Source organism: Psammomys obesus, unplaced genomic scaffold, assembly GCF_907164565.1.
Source record: "Psammomys obesus unplaced genomic scaffold, mPsaObe1.curated_primary_1811, whole genome shotgun sequence".
Classification (NCBI taxonomy): domain Eukaryota; kingdom Metazoa; phylum Chordata; class Mammalia; order Rodentia; family Muridae; genus Psammomys; species Psammomys obesus.
The window spans coordinates 11597974-11610488 of NW_026585686.1; the positions used below are offsets into that span (position 1 = coordinate 11597974).

The window sequence follows — 12515 nt, forward strand, 5'->3', positions numbered from 1 at the left end:
TTGGACTTACACATTTCATATGACATCTACCTTCATATGAGTTACCCATCCTTAATTCTGTCTCTGCACTCAGACCCTGTTTCTATCCTTTTCTTTCTTATACATGAACTAAAAATGGAAGAGTTTTCATTTATTATAGATCTATGCTGATGCTTACCCCTGCAGCAGACACTGAGCCTCTACTCTCAGGACTCTGCCCTGTCTCTTACTAAGGGCCACAGTGATCTTTGTTTCTCTGTTTGCATCAGCAGGGAACACACTAAGAACACTGGCCATGAATGACACTCTCCTGTACCTTCCCACATTGCTTCTTATTTAAATTTCCAGCCAGTTCTGCTTATTATGTATTTTTAAAATCCATTCATCAGTTGTGGCTGATCCCCTGTAAGTTTGTGATAGGATATTGGTTTTTCCCTTCTCCAAGCTTTGTTTACAACTATACAAATGAAGAGTATTAAATCTGTTTCTGTAGGATGTGCTTTCTCTTGAGCTTTGAATGTATGTGTCCTGGTGACTGCAAGAACTGTTGACCCAGGAAAGATATAGTTTCTTCAAACTACTCTGCCAAATTCTAAGAATGTTTGACTTAAATTAACAACATCACCACCCTTATTGGAGATGTTGTTTCATGTGTTCAAATTGCTCACTATTAAAAAAAAAAAGTCCTATTTTTCAATCTTTGAAATTTCTGTAAAATTTATCTTTGCATGTCTGTTATATGTTTATATTTATTTACACCATAAATCTAGGGTCTGTTGTTTTCTCCCTTTTGTTGTACCAATGTTTTTCTCTGTTTGGGATGAACATTCTTCCTAGGAAGAAGTTGTTGATTTTACCTGAGAAAGCTGAGAACTTGTACTTAGGAGTTTATAGCCCATACATTTCTACTAAAATTATTTGCTCTTGTGTTGCCAGTAATCAATGATACAATGGTACAGTACCATTAACTTGAAACAAAAGCAACCCCAAAACAGAGGAGGCAATTGCTAGAGATAAAATATAATAGCTTCAAGATAATAGTTTCTATTGAACAAAGGGCCATAAAATTTCCAAATTTCTGTGTACTTATAACCACCATATATTAAATATAAAGAGTAATTACTAAAGAAAAAATAAAGAGAGCACATTAATTTATAATAGGATATTACAACATGTAACCTTTAATACTTTCATGAATAAGATTCATTTAATAACGTTTATGCCTCTAGAAAAATGCATACCATTTAAGCATATTTGTTATTTTTAAAATGTACAAGGAAATTTTATAAAATTGTCGAAGTTCTTGGTAATAATACTGACTTCAATATACTTCAGAAAATTGGCTAGTGAGAACTTCATAGAAAAATTAACTTACAATAAAAAGCTCTCCAGATATAAAAATGTTTTAAAGCACCATCCCGAAAATATTTGGGGACAGATACACAGCTAACTACAAAGTTCTAGGAAGAGGACATAGACACCCTACACAGATGTAACCCATGGCAGCTGAGTCTCCAAGGGGGTAACCTAGTAAGGGGAACAGGGGCTGTCTCTAATAGGAACTCAGTGACTGGTTCTTTGCTCACCTAACCCCGAGGAGGAGGCAGTCTTATCAGGCCACAGAGGAAGACAATACAGTCAGTCAGCATCAAATGGAAGGGGAGGAAGACGTTCCCTATCAGTGGACTTGGGAAGAGTAATGGGAGAAGAAGGTGGAAGGATGGGACTGGGAAGCATAAGGGAAGGGGCTACAGCTGGGATATAAAGTGAATAAATTGTAATAAATAAAAAAATAATTAGAAGCTTTATTTCTTATAACTAGAATCTGGAAACAACCCAGATGTTCCTCAACTGAGGAATGGATACAGCAATTGTGGTATATTTACACAATGGAATACTACTCAGCAATTAAAAATAAGGAAATCATGAAATTTGCAGGCAAATGGGAGGAACTAGAAAACTAGAAAAGATCATCCTGAGTGAGGTATCCCAGAAGCAGAAAGACACACATGAGATACATATTCACTTATAAGTGGATATTAGACATATAATATAAGAAAAACATATTAAAATCTGTATACATAATGAAGCAAAGCAAGGAGGAGGACCCTGGGTAAGATGATCAATCCTCGTGCGGAAAGGCAAAGGGGATGGAAGAGGGAGAAAACAGATAACAGGACAGTAGCCTACCACAGAAGGCCCTTGAAAGACTTTATCCAGCAAAGTAGCGAGGGAGATGCCAAGACTCATAGTCAAACTTTGGGCAGAGTGCAGGGAATCTTCTGAAAGAAAGGGGAGCTATGGAGGGGATAGGAGCTCCACAAGGAGAGCAACAGATCAAAAAATTCTGGGCCCTGCTGTCTTTTCTGAGACTGACACTCCAACAAGGACCATGCATGGAGATAACCTAGAAACCCCTAGAACTCCAGCACAGATGTAGCCCATGGCAGCGCAGTTTCCAAGTGGGTTCCCTAGTAATGGGAACAGGAACTGTCTTTGACATGAACTCAATGTGTGACTCTTTGATCACCTGTCCCTGGTGGGGAAACAGTGTTTCCAGGGCACAGAGGAAGACAATGCAGCCAGTCCTGATGAGACCTAATAGACTAGGGTCAGAGGGTCAGTGAACTTGGGGAGGGACATCTGAGGAGATGAGGGAGGGAAGGTGAGACTGGGAGGGGAGAAGGTAGGAGGTTACAGTGGGGATACAAAGTGAATAAACTGTAATTTATAAAAATATAAAATTTAAAAAATGAAAAAAATAAAAAACACTAATAAAATAAAAAAAGAAGAAAAGTAATGAAACTTTACTCTAACTCACAGTGTTCCAAAACTCAGTGCCCCTCATATTGGATTATGTTTGGAGGAAAAAAGATTTTGATATGTTCTGTATTTTTTCTTGTAAAAGAAAATATTGGGAAGAATTAATATGATTAGTTTATGTCACAATATAAAAGAAATCCAAAATAAAATTAAAAATTTCAATTTTTTAATATTAAGTATTGATGAGTATAAAAGCACGATATCTTGTGAGACACAGAATTCAAGACACAAAGCTATCAAAGGCCTACATTTTAGAATATACTTCTACAAATTAATGATAACAGGAACTCGGGGAAAAAAAGAAAATATTTTTTCAAATAAGTATTCATGATTTACTTATTAAAATTTGTTATAATATCAAGAAAATGTAAACTAAAACCACTCACTCATTCTACTGAAGGCTAAAATCAAGCACAAGAAGGATGTATACTGGACAGGTTCCCAAGGGCAGCTCTCCTTCCCTGTGACTTCATTTGCTCATGTCAACAGGCACATCTTGTCTTGTCTCATGCATTTCCTCCTGAGGAATGTCTAACAAAAATGCATAAGAATAGCATGCTGCTCCAGAATAGTTCACAACAAAACTGAAATGATTCATACTTTTGCCAATAGTGGACAATTTATAAGTTGCTCATGATCACCCATGGAACTGTGACAGGGTTATGATACCGGAAAGCAATAGGCCTAATAGTTCTCACAAGTATTTTAGGGCAAACTCTTTAATTTCAATCACACAGAGGTCAAAACTAGGGCAAAATGAACCATATTTAGCCTGAAATCTGCAAACGTAAACCAACATGTTATCCTGGCAATGAACAGTCTATTATGTGAAACTATGGAAGACCTGTGCATCTAATGAAGTCCTCCAAACTTGTCTGCAAACTGGATGCACTGTCACAGGCTTCTGTATTGACTTTTTCTAGGTCTCATGGGAGGTGATAATGGATGCTCACTTTGTCATTACCTTCATATATAAAGGTATACATATCAGAACATGTATATAGGTAGAAATTGATTGTGATACAGAATTCTCAAGAAACAACCAACTTAAAATATAAAAACAGAGGAAAACAAGCTGACATTTTTTGTGTCTTTTGTGAGAAGCAGTAAGATCCAGGATATGGACTGTTCACTTTGTACCACTGAAATGAGGCTGGAGCCTTTGGTGAGCCCAGGCATGATACAGGAGCCTGTATATGAACCCAACAGTAGTTTCAGATATGAGGCTCAACTATTTCACGTGGGTCTTTGGTTATCTTTTACCTATCTAGCATTATAGTAGTATCCTAACAAAATTGAAATAATCTTAATTCAAGTAGATATGTGTTCATCTGCACATATAAACCCAGGCAAAATATTATTGACACCTTGTCACATATATTGTGTCCTCCATTCTCTTTTACAGATGTTTTCTTATTATTCAATGTGTAAGCTTAAACTGACTTCCAAGGCAAAATGCAAAGGCTGCCATCAAATGTTTTAAAAATGAGCTCCTGTGTTTTGTAATAATAATGGTTGGAAGTTCAATATTTCTTCTCAAACACGGAGGCAGGGAGCCATATTTACAAAAGAGCTCTCTGTTTGCCATTTCCTTCACACAAGACAACATTGATAAAACCTTTGCACCGACACCAGGTGCCAGGCCTTCTCTGGAGAATTTGTGCTGCCTCGATACTGCCTTTTATTTGAACTTCAAACATCTTTGAAAAATAGAGCTGAGTTAAATACCATTTGGAAATTTAAAGCCTTTTATTTTATTTGTTATAATACCTTCCATGGATTTACTTTGCACAAATGAATCAGTGTTGTAACTAATGATTTCCTTATGGCCAGCAAAAGCCTGAAAATGTAAAATAGTTTGGAAAGTGAAGCTTTGATGTGCTTTACACTCAAAAAATTGAACATGCATATTAAATATTGACATATTTAAATGAATTTAATAATAAGCTCATTATTTTCAAAATTAGATCATTTGCCAAATGATTTTATTGTCATCTGAATAATTTAAAAATGTGTTTCTTAGCTAGACTCTCTTTTTATGGGACAATATGACGTTAATTAAATATGTTTTAAGTTAAAAACTTATTTTTAGCTAGGAAATAATTTCCAAAGTCAGTCGTTTAGTTTGTCATATTTGTAAAGAGATGTAAAATTACAACAATGTCTTTCCTCTAAAAACAGACTATTAAATCCCTTGTTTTCTCCCTCTGTTTTGTTTATATCAGGCTTGGACTCTCGGATCATCTGGTGACTTCAACTGTCTGGTGAGTTTTGTTATGTTCAGTTTTGTTTCTCTGGTGTTTCTGGTCTCCGTCTCATATTTCTATTGCTTTCCACTCATCTTTGAAGGATTCTTTTCTTCTCACAGAAGCCTCAGTCATTTAAGAAAAAAGTTTTTTTTTTTTTTTTAAATTTACTGTGGGTGAACCTTATAATGTCAAAATCAGTTTTATATTGAAGGTACCAGAATGTGCTTAATCTTAGTAGTTGACAGTTAACCAGTGCGGTCAGGAAAGCATCCCAAATACAGACAACAGGAATCATCATTGATTCTTAGATTTGAGAGGCCTACTCTAGAGTTCAGAACTGTGCAGGATCAAATTAAAATTTTAATATAGGCCGAATTATTTTTATATTACTTTATTTTTTCATACTAATTACAGTTTATTAACTTTGTATCCCAGCTGTAGCCCCCTCCCTCATTTCCTTATTTTTTAAAAGGTATAGCCCGAGAAAAGGTGAGACAATAACTAAACTTTAAAAATGTTTTGCATATCAGCCAGCCATGGTGGCACATGCCTTTAATCCTAACAGAGGCAGACATATAGCTGTGAGTTCAAGGCCGGCTTGGTCTACAAAGTGAGTCCTGGATAGTCAAGTCCACACAAAGTAACCCTGTCTCAAAAAACAAACAAACAAACAAACAAACAAAAAAACATCAAAATGTTTGCATATTAAAGTAGAGTTGTAAAATACTGAAAACACTGTGCTTTTCTACACTGAAACTCTTAAAAGTCTTATAACCTTTATCTATTACATCAATTATAGGCAAGCAAAGGTGTTCTCTTTGGTAAAAATGTAATTGCTGCAGCATACTTTTTTTTTATAAACTTGTATGTTTATCTGTGCAGCAACACTGTATTTATATTTACCAAAAACAGCATTTTGAAATAATTCTCACATTCAAATATACACATTAAATCTGCTACACTTTGAACTTATTCAATATTATTTTATTATAAAATATTGTATTGTATATTCATCATATTGTGAAACTCTATGGTTCAGATTCCTGTGTGCTCTGAGATCTCTCACTCTCCTCACCTTTGCAGGGATGCATTGTGCAACATGGAGTCAAGAGACAGGAGTATTCTACTCAGGTTGTAGGAAAAATTCCCTTCCCTCCAGGAGCAAGGTTCAGTAGGAAGCCTAGGAGGCCAGTCTCTCCTTAATGGTCATATATCACTCACTCAGAATTGTTTTCAGGTTTTCTAGAACACCTGCCATGTGTTCATGTAAATAGTCACCCAGCCTTGAATTTTCTATGCTGCTCCCAGGCTTCAAAGTCAACCCAAACATCAAGAAAGCATTGTTGAGCTCACAGTGCTTAATGTTAAACAAAGAGAATCACAATGTACAAAGAGAGGACTTCAACTTGTGGGTTAGATCTTGTCACTTCTAAGAGCTTCTGAGTCATGCTTTCCCATGGAAACTATGCTTGGTCAACCCTTTTCTGCATCAGTGTATGGCTATATCATTGGGGTTAGCATACTTCTTAGGAGAACCTGCTGTGACCAGTTTCTGTCCACTTTGTCTCCTATCTCTGAGCCTCATAGGATTAATGATAAAAAATATTGATATCCTTTCCACATTTCACTTTTTCCATAGCAAACATAAGCTGCTCTTTGCTAACCACAACAGGTTAGCTAATCAATGTGCCAGCTTTTTTACTGGTCATGAGTAGAATTTACATGCCCTTTCATTAGGCTTATCTAGGAAATTGTGAAATGAAACAACTAATAATGATAACTTTGCAGTTTAACTACCAATATATATGATGAAAAGTAAGTTAGTGCTGTTTGTTATTTTTTTTAACCAATTTTTCAATGTCCCGGAACCTGTGCTTTCTCAGAAAGAGGATGAAGGTTAGCGTCCTAGTTCTCGCAGCATATTTTGCAAATAAAAACTCTTGTTTCCGTCTTTACTGGGAGGTAGCAACTTACAGACAGCCCAAAGTTTTGTCTTCCCATTTCCATCATAACAAATCATAAAATCTTTTGTTTTTTATTTATTTGCTTTCCCCCCCCCCAAACAGTAAGTAATAGCAAGAGTAAGAAATGGGCCATATAGTGCTCTTTCTGCTTCTTTCATCCTCACTGCTCTAACGGAAGATATCTTAGGAGGCTAGATCAACATGAGAGTTATTATGGATCTTCTTCTTTTACCTCATTTGTCTTAGTTAATCCTCATTTAATAAAATCTAGATCCCAACACAGCTCTAATTCACATGCTTTCTAATCTTGTGTCCTATAAGGTTTCCCCACCAGTGTATTGTTTGATATACAGTATTACTTTACTGATCTACAGGTAATCTTCCTTTAGCAAATGCCAGGAACCTTGAAACCTGGTCATTGGTTCCTTTCTCCCAAAACTGCGGTAGGTATTATACTTCTATGTAGAGAGCCATCGTCCATGTCTACCCCTATACCCATTCCTATTCATTACTAAAAAAAAAAAATTCAAGTTCCATTTCTCCTGGATGACACGATGGCTTTAAATATTGAAGTTTCATTCTCTTTCTGATAACTTTTATTTTCAGGATCACAAAATTTACCAGTTTATCCATTCTAAGCTATCACTGCTTCTAAAGTGTTTGTGTTGTGTACATGGTTCTTACACATCAAATTCATAGAGAAGTAAGTTGCTGTGATATTTTGTTTGCTAAGTGCAGCACATTGAAAACAAAGTTATTTGCTTTGTTTTAAAAATCAAGCTTAAAATTACGTTTAATAAAGTTTGCTTCAGTCAAGTTATGACTGGCAAAGCAAACAGCAACATGCAGGAGGGAGAGACGGTCAGAATTACCTATAAAAATGCAAACCCCAGCAGTTCTGAGATACAAACAAGAACATGCAAACTAATAATGCAAGTTACGAACATTAAAAAAAAAGTCTTTTCAGTTACCATATAGTTCTCAAACTGAAAAATAATAGGCACCTGGGGACCAACCATTAGCAATAAAAATTCCTTTCAATATTAATTTATGTAAGATAAGGTACTTAAAGCTTATGATTCACTGATTTTGTGTCTTTGTGTGTAGCCACAGTAATTTGTTCCAATTCATCAATTTTATTTTCTGCACCTGGAGCCTGAACCTTTAAAGAGGTCAAAATAATAACATGAACAGTGGTGTACAGATGAATTCAAAGTTTTAAAAAATCCCTGGGAATCAGTGTGGTTGACAGACCTCTAGCATAATTTTAACAGCATATTTTGTACTGTTAGTGACAAGTAAAGGTGGAAGGAGTTCATTATTCGCTTGAGTCATAGAGTCCATGGATCAAGATGTAGAGATTTAATCTTACTCCCTGATTCCAAAGACTAAGAAGACATCCTTTTAGTGTCTCAATAAACTCAATCCCAAGAGTGCCCCAGAAACAGCTCTGAATAGTGAACCATAAGAATGCCAGAACACTGATGCACCAATGGAAGACCATGCACGGAGAAGACCTAGATCCTCTGCTCAGATGTGGCCTATTAGCAGCTCAGTCTTCATGTAAATCTCTGGGTGAGTGGAGCAGGGGTTGCCTCTTTCATGAACTCAGCTGAGTGCTCTTGATCGCTCAATCCTGATGATGCAGCCTTGCCAGGCCACCAAGGAAGAGGATCCAGGCAATCCTGATGAGACTTAAAAAGCTATGTGCAGATGGCAATAGTGGAGAATGCTCACTTTCACTGGTCTAGGGGAACTGTTTGGGGGAAAGAGGGAGAGTGGAACTGGGAGAAGTTGAGGGAGGGGGCTTCATTTGTGATATATATTGAATAAATTGTGAAAAAAATAAAACTAATGAAAAAGAGAAAGCCTGAACATGAGTGGTTAAAAGGAGATTTCATATCAAGAAACATCAGCACTAGACACATCCTCTTCCACTGAGGCCACAAGAGGCTTCACAGCTAGAGGAAACTGATCCGAAAGTAGGCAACAGAGTCCATGTAAAAGACAGTTCATGTTCCAATTACTAGGGAACCCACATGATGACCACACTGCCCATTTGTATAGGGGACCTAGGTCTAATCCATGAATGCTCTTTGGTTGGTAGTTTAGTCTCTGTGAGCACCCTTAGGCCTAGGATATTTGACACAATAGGTCTTCTTGTGGAGTTTCTTTCCCCTCCTGGTTCCTCTATCTTTCCCCCAACTCCTCTACACAATTCCCCAAGCTCTGCCTAATGTTTGGCCATGGGTCTTAGCTTCTGTTTTGATCTGCTGTAGGGTGGAGCTTCTCAGAGGACAGTTATGATAGGTTCCTGTCTCCAAGCATAGCAGAGTATCATTAAGATTGTCAGGGGTTGACTCTCTTCTATGCTGTGGGTCACAAGTTGGGCTTGTCCTTGGTTGGCTGTTTCCTCAATATCTGATCCATCTTTATCCCTGTATGTCTTGTGTGCAGGGTAAATTTAGGGTTGAAGGTTTTATGGGTGTGTTGATGTCTCCCTCCCTCCACTGGAAGTCCTACGTGGCTATAGGAGGAGACAACTTCATTTTCCAATCATTGATATTCTTTATATATGTAAAACCTTAAGCCTAATAAGCAAATGAAAATGCACAGCAACACAGTTCTTTCGCCATCATATGGTGGTAATTAATAGAAACTTCTTTTTATTATTTGGTTTTACAAGTAAATTTTTGGCCATCTTGCTTTTCTGTTGTCATTATGGTATTGCAGGCAAATTTTAAGCCCTATTCATACGGTTAGCATTAGTCATGAAATTTCTTTCAAATCATATGAATTATTCACTTGCAGCACTGCATGTCCCAAGAATTGTGAGAACTGAGTATTGCTTGCTATCTAAGTAGTGAAAAATGTTTAAATAAGGCAAGATGGCTTGATGTTTTAGAGAATTCTTTTCTCAAAAACTTATATATCTAGATATTGTAGCTTTAGTTCCTAGGCACTTCTCTAAATTTGAAACCTAGCTTCAAATCCTGGGTTTGTGTCCAGATTAGAGGAAAAGAACCAACAAGGCCCACCTCATAGTTGTGAGTTACTAATCACAGATATTAAAATACTTATTTGTTAAAAATATTTTAACTATTAGTATGTGATTTTGATGCAGATGGTCATTCTATGAACATAGATTATGTATTTAGAAAAATGGGAAGTGTCATATTTGTATGTATTTATGGATTTGCTAATGTTCTCAAACTTTATTGAATAGTTATGTGTGCAAATATTCATATGCCAATTCGGAAATATTATTTAAAAGTAAACTTGAGATGACATAGACTTAATAATCTTTTATGTCTTCTGCACAATCATACTATTTTGTTTATTTACTATATTTTTCAGTTTACTTTTTCTTAAATGTCTGGGGTTTTGCCCATGTGTGTGCCTGCAGGATGTGTGCCTGCAGGAGGTATGTGCCTGCTACCTGGACTACAGTACGGTATCGAAACCTTAGCAATTGGCAGCACCAACCGTGAGCAGCCATGGGGGTACTGGAAATTGAACCCAGTTCACATGGACACCACTAAGCCATCTCTGGAGGCCTAATTGTTACTATTTTTAATTTCTATATAGTGAAATTCTAAGTACCTGTCTTGGACTTTTTAATGGAATCTTTTGCTCAGCTAGCAGGTTACTTCAAATCATCATGATGTTGTGATAGATTGTGCAGGCACCAGTACATGCCATTTTTTTTCTTGAATGCTTGAATGTATGGGTTAAGCTAATCCATCTCTTTTTCTGAGCAGTAAGGCTTGTGCTAGCATGTCCCCTTCCTGTTTTGTTGTTTTTGTTTTTTGTTTTTTTTTTTTGTTTTTTTTTTTTTTTTTGCTTGATTTGGTTTGGTTTGGTTTGGGTGTTTGTTTTTTTGGTTTGTGTTTTGCACTCCTACCTGCCAGGCATGAAGACACACAACATTTTTTTGGGGGGGGAATTTAATTATTTATGAGTTCTGAGCCTCATCTCTCCTCATCTTGCAGTCCTACTCTCCCTCCCCCTTCTCTATCTTCATCTTCTACTTCTTAGAAAAGGAAGACCCCTTGTCATCCACTCCAATTCATCAAGTCCTATCAGAGCTGAGCATGGCCTTTTCCTCTGTGGCCAGGAAAGGCAGTCCCTCCAGTGGGAGGTAATTTTAAAACCTGCACAGAAGTCTTGTTTTCCTTATTAGTGGACCCACATGAGATCTGGGCTGCCCATTAGGTACATGATTTTAGGGGGCCTATGTCCTGTCCATGCAAGGTCCTTGGTTGGTGCTTCAGTCTCATCAAGCCCCTCTTGGCCATAGTTATTTGGCTTTGTTGGTCTTCTTGTGAAGCTCCTATCATTTCCAAGTTCTTTACTCCATTCCCCCACCCCTACTTTAAGTGATATAGAACAAAAAAATACATAAGTCCCTAAGAAGATAAGTAACAAAGAGGATCTAAGAGAGGATAATTAAATCTCACTCAGATGGGTAAATAGAAAAGACAGAGGTAATGGTTAAAGAGAAGGAACAAGGTAGGAGATGAACCACAGAGGGATATACTGGTGGAGATTCTCCCTGGGGAGAACAAGGTGGGAGGACAAAAGGCCAATACAGAAAAGAGAAACTGTGGGCTAGGGCATCTCTCTGACAAGCTTGAGACCTAAATAAGAGTAGGCTCCTGGCAGATATGAGAGGGATTCTGGTAGAGACTCCTAGTAGCAGGAGCAATAGACATGGAAGAGGACACCCTCTAACTAGACAAGTCTCCTAGTAGAAGGAGGAGAATACCAAACCAGCCACAAAACCTGACTCAAAATTCGCCCTGGCTACAAGATGTGCAGGGATAAAGTTAGAGCAGATATAGCAGAGACTGAGGGAAGGTCCACCCATTGGTGGGCCCAAACCAAGACCCACCCCATGGGAAAAAACCAACCCTGACACTGTTAATGATACTCTGCTCTTCCTGCATAAAGGAGTCAAGTAGAGCTGTTCCCTGAGAGTCTCCACCCGACAATGTACAGAAACAGATGCTGAAAAGCACAGCCTCCTTCTTTTAGGTCAAGAGATTACATTTGTTCACCACTTTGCAGATAGATGGTGATGGGACTACACATGGCCAAGGGCAAAGTGACATTAAGCTCATCACTTATGTGCAAACAAAGGGTGAAATATCTCCAAATGCAGTGGAGCTTGTAGACATCAATAAGTTTGGGATACCACAGCCACTGGAAGAGATGAAGACAGTTGCTATGGAGACTCACATTTCTATAGCCAACTTTAGGGGCTAGAATCAAAACTTGCCTTTTCAACCTATGGACTTGCTTTTGTTAGTTTTGTCTTGTCAGAAGTGTTTAGCTCAGTGACACTAATCAAAATGACCTACAGGGATGGTCATTAGAGCATTCATTGACTCTCTGATGCAGAAACCTGCTGCCTGAGACATAGTTTTAGGATTCTGTTTTTGTTTGTTTCTTTTTGTTTTGTTTGAAATAATTTTGTATTAATTCTCAACAAGCTTTT

At 37.4% G+C, this 12515-nt stretch overlaps 1 protein-coding gene across 5 annotated transcripts in view; it reads left to right on the top strand.

Annotated features, from left to right (window-relative positions):
• The window catches only part of Ptprd (protein tyrosine phosphatase receptor type D), a gene marked incomplete in the record, with an annotated part of 2622804 nt that overhangs the window by 983513 nt on the left and 1626776 nt on the right, over positions 1-12515 (top strand). For all 5 annotated transcript variants that reach the window (XM_055629942.1, XM_055629950.1, XM_055629948.1 and 2 more), the window contains 1 exon segment: positions 5028-5066.